The sequence below is a fragment of the Crocuta crocuta genome, unplaced genomic scaffold (genome assembly GCF_008692635.1).
Source record: "Crocuta crocuta isolate KB4526 unplaced genomic scaffold, BGI_CrCroc_1.0 scaffold54, whole genome shotgun sequence".
Lineage (NCBI taxonomy): Eukaryota > Metazoa > Chordata > Mammalia > Carnivora > Hyaenidae > Crocuta > Crocuta crocuta.
This window is the reverse complement of record NW_027530356.1, coordinates 235,342-243,902: the sequence shown is the minus strand read 5'-3', so window position 1 is coordinate 243,902 and position 8,561 is coordinate 235,342. Positions and strand designations below refer to the sequence as shown.

General features: G+C 34.9%; 1 protein-coding gene across 2 annotated transcripts in view; it reads left to right on the top strand.

Moving 5' to 3' along the window:
- The window catches only part of PLOD2 (procollagen-lysine,2-oxoglutarate 5-dioxygenase 2), a 54,953-nt gene that overhangs the window by 4,888 nt on the left and 41,504 nt on the right, over positions 1 to 8,561 (top strand). The window lies entirely within an intron of this gene.

The window sequence follows — 8,561 nt, the reverse complement described above, 5'->3', positions numbered from 1 at the left end:
CCCCCCCCCCCGCTCTCTCTCTGCTGTCTCTCTCTCTTTCAGAAATAAATAAAAAAACATTAAAAAAAAAAAACCTGTCATCTAACATAATTATGTAATGGATCAAGTCTAATGGTTACCATAAGCAACAATGAGAAAATACAACATGATCTAGCATATAAGAAAGGCATAAATTTTGAAATGAAAATAGACAATGAAGTCCCACTGTCATCAACCAGTAAAAGTTTTGATAGTCTATATATTTGCTTCCTTAGACTTTCCCTAATATCTTGCATGAAAAAAACAAAGTTCTGCCTGTAGCTAACCTGTTCTTACAACATGAGATGTAGAATAGCTGGTGTCAGCTTGTATACAGAGAATTTTTATACAGAATCTATTATTATATATATATTTACCTTTGGAAAAAGAGTAGGAAGCTCACAATAACTATTTAGAATAAATATTGAGTATGTTTTGGTTTAAAAATAGGGTGGAGGCGCACCTGGGTGGTTCAGTTGGTTAAGCATCTGACTTCGGCTCAAGTCATGATCTCTCGGTCTGCAAGTTTGAGCCCAGTGTCAGGCTCTGTGCTGACAGCTCAGAGCCTGGAGCCTGCTTCAGATTCTTTATCGTCTTCTCTCTCTGCCTCTCCCCCATATGCACTCTTTCTCCATCTCTTAAAAATGAATAAACATTTAAAAAATTTTTTAAAAATGGTAGATTTGAAATAGCCAGTTTGGTCAGCTTGAACTTGCCACATGTACATTTTGATTTTCATTTTGAGGCAAATTTTTCTTGTAAAAGTGACCACATATGAGCTAGTAATGGTTTTAGATTCTTAAGCCTCCTTTTGTGTTTTGGAAGAACCTCTTTCCTTCCACCTATACCTTCCTGTCCCATTCCACTTCCCCCACCCCGAGTCCAGGACTTAGCCTTGGGAGAAATTGGTTTAATAAAGTGCCAGTTTGTTTTTCTTAAGAAAAGGGATACCTCGAGATATCTGAAAGCTGCTTGCAGTTGCATTTATTCATTTAGATGATATTTTAAGACCCAGCATGACAAAGAGACAACAGTAAAATTTTAAATGGAAGGCTAGTGTGTGTCAGGCACTGTTAGTGTTTGGAATATATCAGTGAACCAAACAGACAAAATTTCTGACAGTTTCCTCTGTGAAAACAGTCAGGTAACTGAAAATATCCAGGCCCAACTCAGCCAAGCCACTGTCTGAGAAGAATTGTTAACATGTTCTCTATCTTTACCTGCTGTGTCTGTTCTGCTGGAAAAGCCTAGGGATCATGAGAAACTGACCGAGGTAAAGAGGGATAGGCAGTTGCTGCCATTCTAGAGCTTTCTTTCTCCCCTTATTTATTTACTTGTTTAAACAACACCCTTTAAAATAGTGTCATGTACAGAGTGATAAATCCAGTTGAAAATTATGCGTAACCTAAGGTCTGAGAGAAATGGATAAGGCTATTTATAAATTACTTGAACTAGGATACCCATCCTGTAACAAAATTGCTAATCTCCTAATTAAATTTACCTCTGGTCAAAGGTAGAATTCAGAAAAGTAGAATTATTAATTTTTTATAAATCAAATCCCTATATCTATGAGGCTTTCTTTATTTTAATTTTTTTTATTATTAGAGAAGGAGAAAATCTTAAGCAGGCTTCACGCTCAGTGCCTAGTCTGACGCAGGGCTCCATCCCATAATCTGGGGACCCTGACCTGAGCTGAAATCAAGAGTCAGGTGGTTAACCAACTGAACCACTCAGGTGCCCCTAATGTGGTTTTCTTAGGACAACTCAACTGCAGTGATTTGCTTTATGGAAGCATAGGTCACCACTATATGAAAAAAAAAAAAATGCAAACACTTGTGTACTTAATGGATTGGATAGTTTGGATAGTCTTTTTCAAAAAAAAGCTTTCTTGAGGTATAAATTATATACCATTACATATACTCATTTTAAGTGTAAAATTCAATAATTTTTAGTCATTTTAGAGTTGTGCAATTATCATCACTTCTCAACTTTAGAACATTTCTAATACCTTCAAATAATCTCTCGTGTTCATTTAGACTGGCTTTTGTGAATTAACTTGGTAACAATTTTATAACACTGCTTCCATGGGAATATGTATTCTAAACTGACTTTTGGATGATCATTTAAAATTAGAGAGTAGATATTTATAAATATACTCTGTCGAGTAAGATTTATTGTATTTAGATAAAAACAAATATTTGGCAAGGGTTTGGGTTCATAAAATGAAAACTGAAACTATCCATATGAGAAAGTAACACAAACTTTTTTTCAAGTTATTTTATGCTGATGTGTATGTATATGTGTGTTAATGTAACTTAGATGGTTTATAAAGCTGACCATCTCTCCTTGGTTAGATGACTTTATTTAATAGAATTCTAATGAATAATTCCAATAGCAATGAATTTGATGACTTAACATTTTTTTTAGTTTTTATTTATCTTTGAGAGAGAGAGAGTGAGCAGGAGAGGGACAGATGGAGAGGGGTGCACAGAATTGGAAGCCATCTCCAGGCTCTGAGCTGTCAGCACAGAGCCTGATGTGGGGCTTGAACTCACAAGCTGTGAGATCATGACTTGAGCAAGCTGAAGTCGAATACTCAACTGACTGAGCCACCCAGGTTCCCCTAAATTTGACGATTTTTAATGGATGGAGTGCAATAAGAATGGGTTCTTTTGGAATAGGCTCATAAAGATTTTGAGGACAAATATTGTTACTTGGTAGCTGCATATTCTCTTATGGAGAAAAATTATTCCATAAAGATTTTATAATTCACCTTAATCAGAGTAACTGAGCACTTTGAGTTTTATTACAAGGTACATTGAATTACTTTTAGAATTACCTTGTAAATTATGTATTTATTTTACTTCAGTCACATTGAAGACAGATGATCAGGCCTAATTATTATTATATAGTAAAGAGTATTTTTAAAAAATAATATGTAGGCCATTAAGTAACAAAAAGTGTTTTATTGTGATTGATACAAATTGAATATTCCCAACAATCTTATTCTGTACTAGATATAGTAAAATATAAACCAGCCAAAATCCAGATTCCAGAATAAGCATGTGGTGGAAGACTTTATTTTGGGGTGTTAGTGTCTAATAAAACTTTAGTTATTTGTTTTATTCTTTTTGTATAGATTTAAGAATATTCGTTAGAAGAAAAGTTGATATAAATAAAGGTGGTGTTTTTGAATTTGGACTGAGCAGAAATTTCTATTTTTTGGTGATGTTGAATATAATGTCATTCATCAGAATTGAGATGGGTTACATTTTGAAAGATTCCTAATATATGAAATATTTAAAAGACATATTCAGTAGTGGTTATTGGCCTTACCAAAATGAAAATTTCCTCTATGAAAATAACTACCCAAGGACTTTGATATATAGAAACTGCTTGGTTCATTAAAGTATTTTTTTAAAGATGATTAACTCTATGACTTTGAGGTAAGATAAAGGAATTGACTTTGCAGTTTATAAGCTCTTAGTAACTAAGGATAGCAGTAAAGAAGATTAAACTGAAAAAACTGGAATAATAGTTAATGTTACAATACAAAAGCTGATATAGAATTAAAATGAATATAAAGTAAAGCCATTATTATGGTAGTTATCTAGGTGCCTCTGGCCTGGGAAATTGATCCAGGATAAAGAACATTGACTGAAAACCCAGGAATAATCTTAGTCACAAATTCTTCTCTGTTAACATAGTATGCCTTACCACTTGTATATTGCCAGCTTCCATGTGCCTAGAATGTTGAATTGTAATTGTCCTTTTTTCCAGACAGTGTACCTGATTTAAATACTGTCTGGGTAAATAGCAAGGTATCAATAAATATTAGGTAACAGAAACTTGCATCAAAAGAGCAAGAAACAGATCTTACAAGATCTGAGAAATATGGTGGATGCTTTGAAACTGCTTTTAAAGTTGGATTTTCTTCATTTATTTGGAGAAACTAAAATGATTTGTAAAGGCCAAAAAGCATCCAGATTTTCTAAATCTCAAAGATTGCGATTATTAAAAAAATGAATTTTGATTGTCAGAAGCCATGAAAATGATGCGGTTGCTGCTGACCTTTCAGATGTAAGGTAATGTTTGTTTCTTTGGTTCCTAGTTAAATATTATTTTGCTGAAAAAGTAAGATAAGTGGACAGAGTTTTCACTTTGTATTTAGCACACAAATAGTTTCTATTGAGTATAAACTATGATCTATGCACTAAACTTAACACTGCAAACAAAGAGAGAAACACAGATCCCGATTCTTTGAGAATGCTCAAAGAATTCTCATATTATGCTAATTCTGCAAACAAAACTGAACAAATCTAATTTGGAAGAAATAATATGTTTTCAGAAAAACTTGCGTATTGACACAATCATCTTAGAATCATTTACTTTTAGAAAATTGTCAAAGATTATGTTTTATTGGATCATTTTGCTAATTGTTTATAAAATCATTTTTATGATTTTATTGTTATTGTCATAAGTATGATTTATGTGTATTAGTTCTATAGATGACCAGATCCTATCTTATTTTATTCTATGAAATGAATATTTTATACATTCCATAGGTCAATACATATGCAGTATGTGTAAAATACTTGCATTTTATATTGTCTTACATAGTTTGCACAGTTGACAGAATAAAAATTTTCTGAAAGCAAAGCTTTTCAAGTATGATGGCTATAATTTTAACCAACTACGGCAGATTTATTTGATGGACTCCTCCTTTCTGGCAGTGATGATAATTTAAGTGTGCGGACACAAAGAACCTAGTCATTAGCAATGGACAACATTTCATTATATTAGTATGAAGGAAAGCCAAAATACATCAGAGTTCTTGGTTTGAGTATTGCTTTTTTCTTTTTTCCCTTTTTAGAAGGAAAGATTAAAATCATTAGCTGTCACATAAATGTGACACTGTCTTCTGGCTTACCCAGAATAGGCTGAAATATGTTTAGAAATTATGTAGGAAATGAGTGACTTTCGTTTTTCAAATTGTTCACATGTTGTTGTTAATTTTTACTGAGTATATCAATGGGTGTGTTGGAATGAGGAAGAAATAAATTATATACAAGAGAAGCATTGGATGTTTATATGTATGTATATATTATCTATTGATTGAGATATATACTCTTGAATGCATTAATTTGCTTGACTGTGTGTCTATAATATATAACATATAACGTACATATATATAAATTTTTCCCAAACCAGATTGCCTGCTCCTTGAAGTTTGTTCTTTTGAGTAAACATGTGTCTGTTATATGCAAAATACAGTGCTGGCTGTGTGATTGGAACTAGAGTTGATGGGTCAAGGGCTGAGTAGGACAGAAATGCCCCTGGGTACAGTTTTCTATCCATCGCTCTGTATATGTTGTATCTGGCATGTTGTAGCTGCATAATAAACGTTGGGGATTTGTAGAAGCTTTTTCCCTGCTCATTAACTTAGTGAATATTTGCTGTGTACTAAATATGTGTCAGACTTGAAAGTTCTAATGTTGCAGAGATAAATTTAACCATTATTTAAAAGGAGAGGGAAAATTTTCTTTACTTAATCATCTTTTAACTACTAATTTTACCAGGAAGGAGACTGACGCAGAAACAGCAAGAGAGGGATAACTCGTGGCTGCACAGGCAGCTGTGGCAGCTTCAGCTACTTTGACCTCTTGCCAGCATCCCTACCTTGGCTGCCTTCTCTGTTAGGTGTTAGCCCCGCACTAGCCGCTCTCAGGAAACAGTCTGGAGAAAATGACTCTCTAGCTAAGCAGTGTCTTGATTGACTACTACCTCTACCCAGCCTCAGTAGGAATACTGTACGAGAAACGAGAGTAGATACCATTTGGAAGAAGATCCACCCAGAATTATTTAGTTTTTAAAATAGTACCTGCTTTTTAAGAAGAGCTAATTCCTACCCTTTCCTTCAAAATTCCTATAGTAAATGTATTTACCATTTTATACTATGATTTTATTGTAATTTATTTTGCAAGTTCAACAGGGTGGACATTTTAAAAAATATATATATTTTTTTTAATTTATTCTTAAGTAAGCTCCATACCCAAAGTGGAGTTCCAACTCATGACCCTAAGATCAGGAGTCATAAGCTGTACCAACTGAGTCAGCCAGACATCCCTGGTTGATATTTTAACTTTTTGGTGGGCGAGGGGAGAGAGGGAGTGATTTTGTATCATAGGTTTGCAATATTATCTATGAAAATATAGATATGTATTTAAGGATTTAAGGTGAGGACATGATTAAAGACAGAAGTATCAGGTGTGTTGCTCCTTGTGTGCTTCAGTGTCATTTGACTTTAGCTACTAATAGCTTGAGTGCTTATAACTTTGGCTTCCATGTATGTCCATGATGATGAAGAAAGTGTTGTATTCGGGAGGAACAAATAAAATTAGGGAACACTTCGGTTGCTTTCTTTTCTGGCTACCCAGTAGCTTTTGCTTCTTGTTAAGACTTGGGATGACTCATTCATTCAACTTTTCATTTATTTGTTCAACAAATATTTACTAACTGTCTTCCAAATACAAGGCTAGTGGAATACATAGATGAATAATGATGTGGATCTGGCATGTGAAAGAAGAACAGGGAGTCTAGTATAAGATGGCAGTTCCAGTGTGAAGAGCAAGAAATAAAATGTTTCATGAAATGAGAGGGGAAAAGATCTGTGGGAGTTAAAAGGAAGGAAACGGTCTCTTCCATTTCGGCTAATCAAGTAGAAGTTTTTAGAGGAGGTGAAATTTGAAATGGGCCTCACAGAGGAATGGTTTGTACCCTATTGGGAGAAGATGTGCTAAGCAGATAGAACATCTTGAGAAAACACGTGGATGACAGATCAAATAATTCAGTTTGGTTTGGGAACAGGTTACTAAATGGAAAGTTATTGTGATGCTGATTCTTTTAGACTTTGTAGGCCAGGGGCTGGTAAACCAGAGGCCAGCTCACTGGTTATTTTTATAAATAGTTTTATTGGAACACAGTTATGGTCCTTGTTTCTGGCTGCTTTTGCACCGCAATGGCAGAATTGAGCCCTTGCAGTGGAGACCATATTGCCCTCGAAGCCAAAATTATTTTCTGTAAAAGGTTAGATAGCAAATATTTGCAGAGTCCTACTTTAGACCTAGTTGAGAACTACTCAGCCAGCCTGGGGACTAGCACAGAATGATTTTTAGGAGAGTTTGTCAGTCAGTCTTTATCAGAAGTGAGGAGATCGGTAATGTGGAGGCTTGTAGGGCTTTTGAATTGGCTTTTGAAGTCCAGTGTCTTCTAGAAAGGGTGAAGATTTGAATGCTAAATAGATTAAGTAGATGGAATCGATAGGATTTGGTGAAATATTTGATGAGAGAGGCCATAGAAAGGGCAAGGTAAGGCTGGATGAAAGATTTTCAGCTTGGGAGACTGTGTGGTTGATGGTGCCACAGAAACAGGGAACACACACAGAAGGGCAAACACTTGTAAAAGTTTGAATGACCTGTTGGAGATAGAATGCTGACATGTCTGTTAGAGAACTCAATATGACCACATAAGGTGGGACCTTATGGTTTTTGCAGGACCCAGGAATATTTACCACAGTTAACTATGGAAAATTTTATTCTTCATCTTTAAATGGACCAAATTCCTATGAGAATTATTTTTATGACTGTTGTGCATTTTTAAAAAATTTGATTATTTGGGTTGTTGTGGCCAAAGTAATTTTAAGTAGAAAAACTTTCTTGCCGTTTGAAAGTTTTAAATCAATTCAGAGAACTGTTCTAAAATACTTAAACATGGAAATAACAATGCCACTAAAAGGAAATGGGAAAGTTTTAGCAACCTTAAATTTTTATTCAGAGTTAAATTCTCACTTCAGTTATGTGAACATAATCTTTGCCTTTACATTTTACTTTAAAATAATTATTTTTGGGGACTGCCTGAGTGGCTCAATCAGTTGTGTCCAACTCTTGGTTTCAGCTTAAGTCGTGATCTCATGGTTAGTAAGTTTGAGCTTCACATTGGGCTCGGTGCCACCATTGTGGAACCTGTTTGGGAGTCTCTCTCTTTCCCTCTCTCTGCCCCTCCACCACGTGGGCTGTGTCTGTCTCTCTCAAATATATAAACTGAAAATAATAATTTTGTGTTATAAAGGTAATGCTTGCTTATAAACTACTAAATTGTTTAAGTAGAAGTTGCTCTGACTCCCTTTCAAGCTACTGGATTCTGCCAGTAGTTTAAGATAGATGGTGTAGATTCTATAGTCTTCCTCAGGTTTGTAAAGACAGGAAACATTCGCTTTCCAAATGTGCATTTATGCCTCTGAAGATGTGATGCTACCTATACAATTTTTGAATCAGTTGGCCCAAGTCTCCCAATCATGTGATTCTCTGACATAATAAGCCCTTTTTTCCATTTCCAAACAATGTGCTGGGAGCCATCTGCAGCTTATAGGGCAGTCGCTGTCTCAGAAGGTTTGATTTATTTGTCTTGCCTCTCATGGCTTAATTACCCATGACATTGGTCTTCCTTCCTAATGTTTAATCTGATATGTATCAACAACTAGTAGT